Source organism: Patella vulgata, chromosome 2, assembly GCF_932274485.2.
Source record: "Patella vulgata chromosome 2, xgPatVulg1.2, whole genome shotgun sequence".
Taxonomy (NCBI): Eukaryota; Metazoa; Mollusca; class Gastropoda; family Patellidae; genus Patella; species Patella vulgata.
The window spans coordinates 28,496,416-28,512,061 of NC_065880.2; the positions used below are offsets into that span (position 1 = coordinate 28,496,416).

General features: G+C 36.1%; 2 long non-coding RNA genes across 2 annotated transcripts; both read right to left on the reverse strand.

Annotated features, from left to right (window-relative positions):
* Positions 1-9,039: 9,039 nt before the first annotated feature.
* On the reverse strand, positions 9,040-12,065 carry LOC130010769 (uncharacterized). The gene is made up of 3 exons (XR_008786041.1): positions 11,987-12,065; positions 11,222-11,306; positions 9,040-10,867 (listed from the first exon to the last, which is right to left on the reverse strand). It is a non-coding gene; the product is annotated as an uncharacterized LOC130010769 (long non-coding RNA).
* On the reverse strand, positions 12,064-15,069 carry LOC130010473 (uncharacterized). The gene is made up of 4 exons (XR_008786042.1): positions 14,562-15,069; positions 13,937-14,017; positions 12,430-12,777; positions 12,064-12,129 (listed from the first exon to the last, which is right to left on the reverse strand). It is a non-coding gene; the product is annotated as an uncharacterized LOC130010473 (long non-coding RNA).
* Positions 15,070-15,646: the final 577 nt, after the last annotated feature.

The following is a 15,646-nucleotide window of genomic DNA, read 5'->3' on the forward strand; positions in this document are numbered from 1 at the left end:
TGAGTTTATGTATTATGTTACACATACCCTGACACCGTATACATCGATTTGGATATAACATTAGAAATCAGCTAGCCATTAAAAATGAAAATATAATTTGATGTAGAAATCACAGTCAATTTCCTGTGGGAATTCCTAAAATTGGACTTATTAAAAGTCCGCGAGCAAACAGTACCATCCCTAATGCCATCATTTAGATTTAAACATCCATGGATTCATTAAAGTGAAACAACTATCAAGACCAAAATGAGAAGCAGATACAGTCCACTTAAAGGGAAGGGAGGGACACATACAAATATACATAAATCCTAATTAACAAATGTCCTGGGAATCAAAGTCATTGATGGATCGACTCAGTACACATTTACTGTATTAACATATTGAAACAAAATTCAACATATTAAATCGCCAATTCTCACGTTCTACAATGAAAATGAAGTGATATCTATAATACTGACTATATTGTCAGACCACATCCATTATTCAAATAAAAATAAACGTTATATCCACAAAGTAACTGGCCCAGATGAAACACCTACAAGACCTCCAATGCCAACATGATTGTGACATACTTGCATTTCGGGAAAACGCATTATGCCCTAACATTCCTATCTGCAAGCTATATTTATAGCTCTCTCTGGTTCAATATCCGAAATTTTCTGTCTAGTTTCCCCCTTGTTAGTGGTGCAGGGTGGGGGCCCGATAAGGAAGGACGCCTAAACGAGACTGTTGGAATTCCATGAAGAGAGGCGGAAACGCCCACTGTCCTGGAAAATATCTTCTATACAACTCTGCATGGAATATGTCTGTCTTCATTTGACCGGTTGATGTCGAATAGTAAGATGTAAAACCCTCTTTCAGTTATATTGATATATTCAGTTGTAACATAGATACGATACTGCCATTTAACCTATAATTTTTCTGTTCTGTCTGCTAAGGTCAACAAGATTCTGATATACCGACTGCGGTTATATAATCACCGTGCAGGCTTATCAATGAACAGGCAATTTAAGGTTCACGAAGCAACGATGGATTGGGAAATATCTGATAGAATCGATGGTATTTGTTCTAGATTGCATTCTGTCTCCGGTCAGCTTGACATTTAATGCGCTGAATGAGCAACTGGTGATTGAAGTCATTACAAATCATCAAAGTTGTGCCAAAACAAAAACTGTTGGCAGAGACCTATTTGAGACCTTTTACTAATTTATGAAGACCTCGGTTAGTAAAATACGCTTTTCGCAGTTGGTATTTTTTAATATTATGAATGTGTTAATGATAGTTTTTTTATGTGTTCTCTGCCTAATTACGATATAGACTGAGGTTGCCATATTTCGTTACATACTTTCGTTTCTTTCGTCTTTTTATTTCTGAGTAAATATTGAACCTGTGGCGTCTTCAAAACATAGGGCCACTTGAAGTTTCGGAAATGGCAACAGGCAAACAAGGATAAACCTCAATTTAAGTAACAACTGGACATAACTCTGGGATCGCATGGATATAGGCCCACAACCCGATTTAGTTTATATTAAAAATCGAATGAAATGTGTAGACTTTATTTTGGACTAAGTCAAGGACAATAACGCCGCATACAATTCTGGGATCGCATGGATGTAGATCCACAAACCGACTCAGTTTACAATGGACTTTATTTTTGACTAAGTCAAAGACAATAACACCGAATACAATTGAAGAAATTTTTTCAGATTCCAGCTTATTCTAAAGCTCGTGGATAGAAGACAGCATGATAATATATTAAAATTAAAATGATGTCGCATTCATAATGTATTTATCACGTATTTGTCACATTCATAATGTATTTTTCTCACGTATTTGTCGGCAATATAACCCAGCGAATAGTTGATAAATCCGTTTAAATTGGAACCATTCATTGATATGATTGATATACGCTGACGCATATTCAACTGCATAATCAAAACACTAGCTGCACAACCGATAACTTTACTAACAAATTTAAGAATAAATTTAGATAGGTAAAATTATAGTGTATTATCAATCTGTATCATGTATAAAAATATATGACCAGCTTGACGAAATGTCAGTCTTGGTATGTGTTAAAAAATAAGTTTAGGCATTTCTCTTAAAAACTGCATCTGTGTTCTACCCATAGCTGTGCATTTAAATTAAAGATTTATTATACATACAAGAAGCAAATAGTTTATGCTCGTCACATACAGTTAAAAATCAAAGTGCCTGTGAATAGAATATATTGCACTGTGTAACTTTACAATTTCATATTTCTTTTCGAAAATTCCGAGATTAAATTTATCATTGGTTATATTAAATATGGATTATATAAGATTTAGATAAAGATCTGGTGGTTCTTGTTGTAACCAGAGGGGTTAGGGAGAGGGGTTTAATATAGGCTATGCCTGTTCCCCAATCCCTATTCAGATACAAATCTGAATAAAATATTGCTTATAAAAAAAACAGATAAGGAACAATAAATATATTTCAAATTTCAGTCAAAATACTTTATTCTGAGCGATGTTATAAATGTTCGAAGTTTTGACAACAAAGAACGCTAAATACTCTCGATTGCCAAGTACCATTACATCGATAATAAATGTAATCTCGATGTTCCAGTTTAACGACCATATGAGGAAACTCTTGTGCTAATTCACCTAATATCTTAGTAATCCAGTGCTCCAGAGAGTTGATTATGGGCTTGGGATGTGAACATTTCAAGTGAGAAAATACCTTTAATAGGCAGATTCAGCCCTTACATAACAACATCCAAGTAATGAACAGATGCGGGTGCTATTTAGTGAAAACATGTTTTTGTGAATAATCCCAGTGTTTATATGCATTATGTCACTAATATATCCGAAGGTATCTTTTCAAGCTTTAACCACTTTATAACCAGTTTCCCCTCTTAACGTTCCCGAAAGCCACGTTTATATAGTGAATGCATATATTATAGACGTATCGACAAATCAATCTAAAAAGAAACAATCGGCTACGAAATTGCATCATTAGTTATGTAATAGGAGCTAGCCAATTTGAATCCATTATTGGCAGAGCAATTTCTTTTCTTCACAACTAATGGTTCTTTAAATTGTGGATGGGTGTCTGAGTAGTGTAACGTCTGTGTTTTAAATTATTATTATTATTATTGTTCGGTTTATATAGCGTTTCATTACACATGCGTGTTTCTAAGCGCATTCACAACAAAACCGTTCAAAAACATTTTTTGAAATAAATATGTTTTTAGTTAGTCTTTAAGATCATTCCACATTTTAGCTGCTCTGACGGAGAAAGCATAATCACCAGAACGTTTATTATATTTAGGAATCCTCAATACTTATGTTACGATCACTTGAAGAACAAAGGTTGGATCGCCGGCGAGTATAGAAATAACTGGGTGCATTGTCAGAATAAATTAATTTAAACACATTTACAAGAGCTTTAAATTGAACCCTCGCTCGAACTGGGAGTTTCTGTAACTTAGCTGATATATCATCAAATTTTCGTGTTCTAATTATGAGACGTACAGCATTGTTTTGTGCCATTTGTAGTCTGTTTAAAGCTGTTTCTGGTGCTCCTAATAGAAGTGAATCTACATAGTCCATATGCGATGTTACTAATGCTCTCATTTGAAAATGCATTTTCCTTATGATACTCTTGATTTGGGGAACTGGGGACATAAATTCGTCGGTCACATAGCCGATTTTTAGCCTGCTTCTTGGAAGATATACAGCAATCATCGATCTGAATAGAATCCGCTTTAAACAATTTATTGGATTGTGACTTTGATGATATGACAAGAAATTCGGATTTGTCATCGTTAAGATTTAGCCTACTTCTGGTCATTCATCCTCGAATGTCATTACAAGACTCTAGTATACTGATAGAATCCTTGGAAGCAAGATAGTTGTTGTGCTGAAAGTAGTTATATATTTTGGTGTCATCAACCGTATTTACGTCTCGGCGACAATGACAAAAATTGAGCTAGCCTTAACAAATAGATTTAGCCGTAGCGAGTTCTATCGGCAAACTCGCACTAACGAATTTGGTGGGATCGAGAGAAAGAGAGAATGACTTATGTAGAAACTAGCTGTGGCATGAATAAAATAACAAATTAACAACGTATGGATGTCAAGGTGACATTTAAAGATATACAACCTGGGGCCCAAGGACTGACATTACAAATACAACCAGAGACAATATTAGACGATCAATGATTGTTCCAAGATATGTAGTAAGATAAGAGTGCATGGATCATACGCCGGATGTGGCGATTGGTTTTAGGGTATGTCCGCCGCTTTCCATGTCTGACAGACGACCCATGGATCGTTTTCTGAAATAAAGATATACTTTATCCCGTGGACTTTAAACCCCATTTTACCGCCCACCTTTGCTATTTCTACTTTCGTTAAACTAATAGAATACGGAAATTGGGCAACAATTTACACAAAATCAAAAAAAAAAGAAAAAAAAAGATTCATTGCTCAGAGAGAAGGGGGTGATTTAACTTTCATCTTTATCTTAAAAATTCGCTTGCCCCCAGAGGTCTGTATCAGTCAGATTACCACGAGAAGACCCACGCGGTAAGACAGGTGACCATACTTTTTCTCTAGTGCAATTTTGGAACCAAAGCCACAACACTTAGACCTTATGATCTAAAGCGCACGCGTTTGGCAACTCGTTCACCTAAAGCCCTTAGTGCTTCAAGGGTGTATCTTACGCCCCTTGCGTTATCTAGATTTCTTTTAAAGGCTATGGTTACATCTAAAAATAGAGAGAGAGAGAGAGAAATGGGGTTTAACGTCCACTCGACACAAACTAGGTCATTTCGGGACTAACATATGGTTTAATTTTTATTTACATAATTCGCTTGCGCGTAGGGGTCTTTAGCAGTGGGAGGAAACCGGAGGCCCCGGAGAAAACCCACGAGGTTGGACAGGCGACCCTACTCCTTGCCACGTACAACCGGGGATTCGAAACCACGCCAGTCGACTTAATGACAGACTTTATGATACAGCGCGCGCACGCTAACCATTCAGCCATCCAACCCCCCCATCTAAAAATAACATCGATGCTGGTAAAATTTGTAGCCCCCGAGCTTATTTTTGATGTGGTAAACAAAAACCTGATTACTTTATTTTAGATCATATCCCAGACGTAATTTGTTTATTCAAGATCAAACATTACAAAGCTAGAGGATAATGGTAAAAAAACCCACAATTATCTGCACGTGATACAGGATTTTTAAAAATAATATATATATATATTATTTGATTTTTTTTAAATGATTAAAACGTTTCGAATAATTTGATAATATAGAATAGAAAAATGTTTGAAATAACCTAAATTTTTATCCGATGTTAATTTAATAACAACGTTTTCCAATTGCCGATTCATTTGCATACCGGAAATAGGTGGTGTTTTGTCATATCTGGACCCCTTATGGTAAACATTAGCCGAGATACGGCAAATACGCTCAGAATACAGTAATTTAACTGAAATATTCAATCTGTTCATTTCTTGTTGTCTATTTTTGAACTATTATAGTAGGAACAGCCATGATGTAACATGAAAATATGTATATAACATATTTTTTTCTCCATTTATATTTATAGATTTCCTTCGAACCTACACGCAACACTCATAGAACGAGCTCTCTAACCAGGTAACCCACGGGATTTCCCAGCGTTGTTTCCTCTTGTGAGTGATACAGGACGAAAGGCCTGACAAGGAACACGATATTGTCGTTTGGATGTGCACGTGGCATACTCGTAAAATAATTCTTGACAGTTGAAATTCAAAATAAAGTGTAGGCTTTAGCACCGCTGTCCGAGAAAAAATCTCTAGTAGCACATTGCATAGGGTATGTCGGTCGTTATAAGTCCAGTTCGTGGAGATAAAATCCTCATGGAGCGAACATTTAAGAATGCACCTTTAACCGGGAAAGAGTCTTTTTTTTATTTTATAAGGGATTGTAAGGTAGCTGTAGGTAGAGAAGGTGTTACGGTAATAACATTTAAAGCTCCCGCCATAGTTGCAGGACTATAAAGTAATGAACTAGCAGATAGATTTAGGTTGAGATAATTGATGTTTTCAATTTAATGTCTTCTGTAGAATAGGAGGGTTTTTCTTTGTGCTGCATGAGCTGCATAAATTATTTTATCATGTAATCCGCGGGCAAAGTTTATTCTCGTATTTTAGAGAACACTCAAGAACTAATACGTTTTGTTTCGCAGTTTTACACTTTGGACTCAGTGCCCACCCCCAACGTTAACAGGTTGCGTGAATGGACCGAGTAGGACCAACAGTTGCTGTTGTATAGCTGTGTAACATCCAGTTTGGGTTTATTCGTATGGCTAAGATGACCATACACAATTCATCCTTGATTTTACTTTAGAATATTCTTCAAATTCCATGTCGCTTGTCAATTCATCAGAACACCCGCTATCTGAACGAAATATCAATTGATCAATTGATCTTTCTTGGCGCGACTTGGAGCTCATTGAACAACGTCTAAGGTTGAATTATATATCAGTTTCGCTTGGCCGATACGTTAATCCCGGAGAGGGTTCAACGTCCAATCGACACAACAAAGGTCATTTCGGGACATACTGTGGCACAATTAAATTTCAATTATTCGCTTGAGCTTAGTGGGGGAACTGAAGAGGTTGTACGGTTGAACATTGTCGGACGATATGCTAGTCGAACCAGTTTATTGACTGATTGCTGCTTACTTATTGACTACATATATCTTTGTGTCTTGTTTTGATTGTTTGGATATGAAATGAATTGGAGTTTAACACCAGGAACATCTCTGCACCGACTGGGCTAATGAAGACGGGCATACACCAAGCAGTGTGCAATTTGACCCGGACAACGCCGTTACGCCATACTCTTATTTCGAATTCCAACTGCCAAGGGTTCCTTTACTCGCACGCCAATGTGTACAAGTTACCTCGCGTTTTTGTCCCATCCGAATCCCGAGGAACTTTCTTGGTCAACACCGGGAGCGAGACCCGCTGGTTATACACACTGAGCCACCACGGCTTCCTTGTGTCTTTGGAAGAGTCAAGATTAGTTTTCTGAAATAGATTTAAATGAAACAGGATGAATGTCCCAGTGCTCTGTGGCAGCCATCGTTTGTTGGAAAGTCACAATAATAAACAGGTATAATCTATCAAACCGCTCACAATCAATCTTTCATTTAATTAAAACAAAATCTAGCATCTGATCCCCTCTCCCTAAAGATTATATTTTATACAGTTTAAAACAAACGTATTTATTCCTTACTTTAAGCTAGAAACAAAATTTAATGTAGAAATATATAATCTAGAACAATAGATATAAAGGCAATGGTAACCACTATTTAAAATTATACCAAAATAGTCACATGGCGATTTCTGGGAGTTTGGTTGTGATCTTACTGAATTCTGCTACTGGATATCAGACCAGAACACTACGATTTTCCTAAATGAATATTAAGAGGTTGACAGGGAACACTATGATATCTGTTGGTTTGGTGGGGTGTATAAAGAATGGTGCTAAAAATGTACGCTAAATGGGTCAGGTATTTCCCCTTTTTGCATGAACGTATTTATAATGTATTTACGGTGGGGGTGGGGCACGGGAGTTTACCCTTAATATGTAAAAGCGTACTGGTAGATGTCGTGTATTGCATCCTCTTTTCCTTTTGCAATTGGGGGGTCACGGTGGCTAAGTGGGTAAGACGCTGGGTCGCTAGCCTGAAGGTCTGGTGTTCGATCCCTCTGCATTGGCCGAGAAAGTTCATACAGATTTTCCGGCGTGGTTCCCCCTTGTCAGTGATGCAGGGCGGAGGGCCTGGCAAGGACAACTGTCTAGTCTTTCGGGTGGGACGGAAAACTGTGGTCCAGTGTACAAATTGGCGTACACGTAAAAGATCCTTGACAGTTGGAATTCAATATAAGAGTAAGCCGTAGTGCCGCTGTCCGAGCAAAATTTCCCTCATAGCACACTGTCGTACGTAACTAACGTACGAAAATTAATTGGTGGCTAGCTTTTTTTTCGCACGTATACAGTGAATGGCCATTTTGCTCAGTAATCCCAGCCAGATTTTTGCTATTTTCTAAATTTGCGTTAAAGTTTAAAATATTAAACACATTAACTATTAGTCAATCCCAACGCTAAAAACATCAACAGAATTGATTGTGTATATCTGAAATAGACCCGACCGACGCACTCGGCAAACCTCAACAGATTCCAGTACCCTACATCTAATCTCGGCTGTATGACAAAGTCCGCCATTAGAACTACTTTCAAGTTCCCGGATTACAATGGCGTTGTCCATGACGACCAATGACGTCATTGATGACGACGTATTTGAAGAATGTTTTATCTTTCAAGTTTATCCGATTTTCTTTAGACAAGGACAAATTTGCACTGAAAATTCACACACTCTTCGAACGACGCAATTTTGAGAACTTCTTTCTAAACGCGGGCAAGTTTCCCTTATAAGTAAACCAGTGCCGCATCGCAAATGTATAGGCGTAGGTACATATCACTTACTGTCATACAGCCGAGGCTAGATGTAAGGTACCGGAATCTGCCGAGGTCTGCCGAGTGCCGACCGACGCACAAAATAGTGCAATATGGCGGCCTCTATGAACAACCCTCGCAGACGCGGTCATTGAAGACAACGTCAATTCTATGAGTTGTAGATGTTATTTTTGTGAAAAATCATTGGAAGAAGAGAGAAAATGTTGGGACTGTACGAATTATATAATCTTTATGGGTGCAACGGACACAATGCTGAAGATAAACCTATTGTTTACAATGTTGACCTCTTGACCCATTGACGCCAATGTCATGATCTGTGATGTGTAGATCACGTGATATGGATATCATGGCAACTGACTGTGTCTGAGATACTTCTCCGCAGGTAGCGTGTCTCAGATGTTCAGAATGAGCACACTGTATGGCGTGTGTCCGTCTTCATTAGCCTAGTCCGGAGCAGAACAATAGGACGTTAAACCCCATTTCATTTCATTTGCAATTGAACATAAATACTTGCAGTTTCTTGTGATTTTATATTTTGTGTATATACCACAGTAATACAAATAAGATGTACTATTTATACTAACGACATATTTTACTGAGGAATTGATTATTATTTCAACCGTCTATTTTGTGGTAGATGTTTATAGAAAACAATAATACAAAATGGCATTATATTTACCAAACAGCCACTAAAGTTAACATTTATGGACACTTGGAATTTCGTTAGTTGAATCTGTGATCAACTGAAAGGGAAACTTTTAACATTTTCATAGACAGAATCTTCTTTAGCAACATTGGAGTTATCTCCCCATTACGTGATCATCTTTCTAGCATTGAATATCATACCACCAAGTTTAAACTGTTTTCACAGATAAGTTTTGAATATATTAATATAAAATATTTGCTGACATTGTAATTTCAATGTTTAATCAATTATCAAATATATATAAATTTCCATTTCTTCCATCATTGTGATAGTTTTATGATATAACTTGTAGAAAATACATTAAACTTCAAGGAAACTGTTGCATGAAGTTAATAAAATATATGAAATTAATATGTCATGTTATCTCTGCATATTAGTGGTATATAGTGTAGCTTATACAATTATTAACCAAATGTAAAGACTTAAGACCACGTGGAAATAGGTGAAATGAGACAGAAACGTAAAAGGGGTAATTCTAAGGAAAATAAAAATATCAAACCCCTTATTATATTCTACAATATCGGCTCACCTCTTAAACAAAAATATCTAATTAAAAACGTATAGTTAATAAAACAAGGTTATAAATAAAACAAAACTTATAAAGTTAAGAATCATTAAAAATAAAAATAAAGTCAATAACTAAAAACGAAAGCGAGGGAGATTGCTACCTTTTGTTTTTTCGTGCCAGTTTGCAGACAGTGTAAAACACGGTTGTTTTACAACACTGGATAGGGATTATCTTTATTCAAGATTAACTAATCCTAAACATATTTGGAAACTCGACTAAGCCACCTTTGGAGAACAATAAACACATTTTGGGGGAGACTTATTTAGGAACTCTATCGAGTGGGTATAGTCTTGACGGGCGGAAACCGACAATACAAGTCCACATTCAACATGCTGGTGTATAAAAATTTAATGTTGAATACTGACTTACTGAACAGAGTTAGTTTAATTATTACTTAATCATACGTCCTGTATGTTTAAAGAGAAACGTTCTCGTAGTTAGAAATATTAGAATTCAGTTTATAATTTTCTTTACGTATTATTTCTCTATCAATGCCACCATTGGAAACCTTAATTGGATAGTTTTCAACTCCAATATGGTTGTAGTCACCGTGGATCTTCTCCTCTTTTACTTCGCCAATATGGTTGTAGTCATCATTCATCTTCCGCTCCTTTAATTCGCCAATATGGTTGTAGTCATCAATTATCTGCTTGTGGTTGTAATCAACGTGCATTTGCTCCCTTTCCGATTTCAGATGATTGTAGTCACCTTGGATCTCCTCTGTCTTGACATCGCCGAGATGGTGGTAGTCAGTGTGGGGCACCTCTCCTACGTTACCTTGTTGGTTGTTCTTCGTTACGTCACCGAGATGGTTGTAGTGGTCATGAAACTGATTATCTTTAGTAGTCGGAATTCTAAGATGGTTATAGTTCTTAGCGTTGTCCGTAGAGTTGCTGTTCCTGACTTCATGTAAATGATTATAATCGTCAGCCTCAATACCTCGTGTAGATGGCGGGTCGTCATTCGAGAATGTAACATGATTGTAACTTTCGCCAGTTGTTTCATATCTTGGGTTTGACACGCTAGCACTGTCTTCTAAATGTTTACCAATAAGACGACTAACTGTTCTTCTGCAATAAATAAGGCAGACCTGACGATTTAATATAATTTGCAAAATAATATAAATATCGATCGTTCATTTGTGGTGTTAACGCCCGCTTCTACCATGGGACAGTCGTAAATCAGATTCCCGTCTAGCAATTTAAAAAAGTGTTTTTACCTCCCCAATTTGTTATTAAATGCGCAATCGTGCCTTTTGAGATACAGTGACCAATGGTGCTGTTAATGTCCCTCCAAAGGCGTTGCTCCTGGGTACACGTAATATAGATATGTAAACATAATGTAATCATTAGTATATACGGTACATGTTCAAGGACGGTAGTTGGGAAAGGAAATAAATACCAACGAAAAAATTGTTTCCTTACCTCTTTATTATAACCAGAATAATTATAACCAATAATATCACCAGAATTAAACACCCAGTAACACTTCCTACTATAACGGGTATATCTAGAATTTAACCAACAATATGTATCAATTTTTATGCATCGCGGTATTATTTACATAATGCCACCTGTTTGTACAGATACTATATCCTGCGCAATAGAGATTGTCCTATTATCTGTGGAACCCAGGTGAGGTTAGTAACATTATTATTATGTCTAAGACTAGGATTATTTGACAAAACCGGTGGGTGGTATGTGGGTGGAGGGGGTGTAACCGAGAAAATTTATGTATGAGTTCGTTATTACGTTACTTTTAACTTGTGATATAAATATATTATTGTCAATAAGTAAGTATTTGATAGAGATGGGATAGGGTGGGTCTTGAAAAAAAGTAGCGTAATCTATATCAGCTCCTTGGGCGCATATAGTATTAAAATATCTGACACATTAGGGGTTACAAAAGAGCCATATTAGTGTCACAGCTAGTTTTCATGACAAAACTCTAGAATTATGAGCTAGACACATATAAATACATAACACTATAATAGCATACTGTTATTCACTTTCCCATGTCACACATGTTGACGTTCATATACCTCCGTCTTTAATTCGGGATTATTATCCAAATCAAACAGGCTTTTCAGCAATTTTTGAAATTGTCAATCAAAAAAGTCATCTAAAAAAGGAAAAATAGACAGGTCAACATTCGATAAATAACCGTGGTCAAATATTGTTTATACATACTAGCTGAATATTCTAGTTTTTCTGTAGACAAAATCTGGACTGTGCTGGTCCCAGAAGCTTTTGTAGTAGATTCTGTAGCATGGTGACCTCTGGTGTGAACCCTGTATATTCGGTTTCTTGTATTTCTGTTTCTTGTTCAGGTGCTTAAATATTAATTATCGTTTATAACAAAGTATGACAATAAAACCGACGCACTGTATCATGTTTGAGTAATATGATTTAAAACACCCTTGTATCAATTTGAACTTTGTTTCCAATTGTGTGTTGTTGTTCACCTTCATAAAACCAGCGACATATCAATTTGAATACAAAACAGTTTTGATTTGTTTATAAAGGTTCACGACGAAATCATGCTGTTCTGTAAAATGTAATAGTTTTGCAAAATTGTCATTCATTAATGCAAAAAGTTAATGCAAAAAGAAAAAAATAATTAAATACTATACCCTGTGCACAACTGTAATAAATACTCGAAAAGCAGTAATAGTGGTAGTCGTAATCGTAATCCCCCCCTTCCAGTGAGCAGTATGTACCATCTGACAGAACACGCGTGGTAATATTGCATCTTTGATGGTTGATACATTTCTTTTTCAACTCATCGTAGTAATCTTTGCTAAACTGAAACACGCATAATGGAGGATTTAAACCTTTTGAACAAAAAGGTTTACAGGTCTCTCTATTCTGTGTATATCCATGATACGCCCAGTCTATCTGCTGTATATGTTCTCCTGTATCACAAGTAAGACTGTGTGTAGTATATTTTCCATCTTTACATGCATCGCTTATCCACGAGTCTGTTAAGATATAAGAGTTGTTTTTGTATTCGGCAACAGTTACTCTTTTCAAAAACTTTAAAATGTAAGAAGAAATTCAATAATTTGTGTAATATATTACTGTTTTCATAATTATGTTACAAGTTAATAATTCAGATCATACAACCAACAACCTATATACTGTACATGCACACGTATAACCTAACTAATAAATCAAACACTGGTCACTGTAACACCCTGATCTACATACACACGTAGCGACCATGCAGTGTGCAAAGGGTAACACTAGCATTGCTGACATGACATCTCCAACTCGGTTCCCATTTAAGGTATATTGCCAGAATATTATAGACTTAATGGCAGTTAAAATTAAACTATGTCTAGGCACAAACGCACTATGCACATCATCATAGTAAATAATACATTACAGGTTAGTCTTAAAATGACGACAAGACCATAACCACATGTTTGTAAAGCCAAATGATGAGCGTAAAGGGTCCCATAACGGTTGTTCGGGGACGAGGTGTTGTGCTCCCTCGAATATATCAATGGATTTGACATTACAAAAGGCAGAGTACACCTAGTAAATCATAAATCATGGGTTAGCCTCAAGATGATAGGCAGAGTACACCTAGTAAATCATAAATCATGGGTTAGATGATATGTGCAATATGGACAAGACTCAAACTGTATTAGCTTGACACCGTTGACAGAATACTCTTCCAAACGTCGCCCAAATAAACAAGTATGGTGTGTGTGTGTGTGAGGGGTGGTCTAGTGGTTTAATGCCTGCGCGTGAAATCGTAAGGCCTGTCATTGAGTCAAGTGACGTGGTTTCGATTCCCCGCTTGTACGTGACAAGGAGTAAGATCGCTTGTCCAGCCTCGTGGGTTTACTGCGGGTACTCAGGTTTCCTCCAACTGTTACAGACCCCTATGCGCAAACGAATTATTGAAATAAAATTGAACCATATGTCAATCCCAAAATGACCTAGTTTTTGTCGAAAAATCTCTCTCAATTCCATTAAACGGAAGCGGCATAATTCCATGCTGGAATTAGAATTTCGGTCAACTAGCTTCGTATCTGTTTGAAGACAAACAGCGTAAGTTTCGAATGCATACTAACAAGGCAAATGAACTCAAATAAACCTACAATAAATGTGTGTAGTAATAAAACGAACCTAGTCCCTTTGGAAGCAGCAAAAGGGTGATCACTAAAAACAGTTGCCACATTAAAATATTCCTTGGTAAAATGGACGATCCTACAATAACAAAATTAAATGGAGATATATTTTAATTTGTTGATATTTTACTAATTTGTCTTTATCAAATCATGTTATAATTATACAGTGTATTTAACCTTTCAAATCCGGTTTATATTCCATACGCCATGCATTTACAAATTATAATTATGTCTCTTCCACCGCCAATAGTTGTGTCTGGTCCTGTACTTGCTATTGGAAACGACTACTGGGATGCGGTTGGGGGGGACGGAGGGTGCGGGGTGGAGGGAGGGTCTAAAAATAATATTGTAGAGTTCCAAATAAAAAATAATACACTAATGAATGTTAACACTCTTATTGGAGACTGGTAGACTGGCAAAATATTAAAACAATATGTGTGCAATGAATAATAAATGATAATACATGTTGTTATAATTACGATTCACAATATATTATAATTATGATTAATAATACATCATAATTACGGTTCATAATGTTTGGCAACTGGTTTAATTAATGTAACACATTGTGCGACATTGAACTATGTGAAAACATGGAGAATAATTAATTTTAAAATGCTTACCTTGTTACCCAATCTTATTGATTAATTAATGAAAACTTTGACTCAAATGTACATGTATATATCCGAAGTAAACATTATTGTGATTTATATATCAGAGTATCACAGTTATACATGCACGTCCTGCGTCTTATAGTGGTGTTAACACAACCAGGACGTTTAAAGGTTTTAAAAGTCATTGTATGTTTTAAAGGGACCAATATGTTGCCTTCTTAAATTATGGATAGTCTTGTGACTGCAATTTCTGATACATGTGTTGACAACGAAGCAATGTGTGCTTACTCCGTCTGGAATGGCGAGAACCCGTTTGTATTTTTTCCAAATTCGGGTGAACGGTAATAAGCAGATTTTTCTGGAAAGGCCAGGATAACCAGAACAAAGTGCCAATTAGAGACGTATCCATATCCATTGAAACCCCAATAATATCAACATCTATATTCATATGTGAAATATCTCATCACAAGAAACGAGTGGCAAGTGTGATTATAAATCCACCTGGTAAACGCTTATTGAAACGGTATAAGATGCCATTATTTTCCATAGAGCAATTAGAAGCAAATGAATGTTTTTGAGGTTAGCAATCTTGTGACTTTAAATCAACAGGGAAGTAACATTAAACCGCACAGTATTTGAATAGACAATTCTTGTATAGGGATAAAACCGATATACAATCAATAGAAATAACTACCCACATGCAATATAAATCACGTAAAGTCTTAAAAACACATTAAAGATGAATTATGCAAGATTTAGATAAGGAGCTTTCAAGATATGCTCTTTTCATTAGTTTTTAACTATTATATCGAGAACTGTCAGGCTTTAGAAAAATCAACACTATTTAGTATCATTATACAATTTAAAAACTTCAAGCTTTTACGACCATCGCAGCAAAATATTTATTACTATATATTCTTAGACACATACCAATAAAAACTTTATAATGTTACTTATAGATTTATTCATTGGGATTTGACAAATTAAATTGCGACGTCTATTTAATGGGCGCGACTGTCCCAAAACAATTACTCGATCTATTTCAATCCTTTTAAATTTTCTTCTATGCTTTAAGTTAAACCTTAAAACATCAA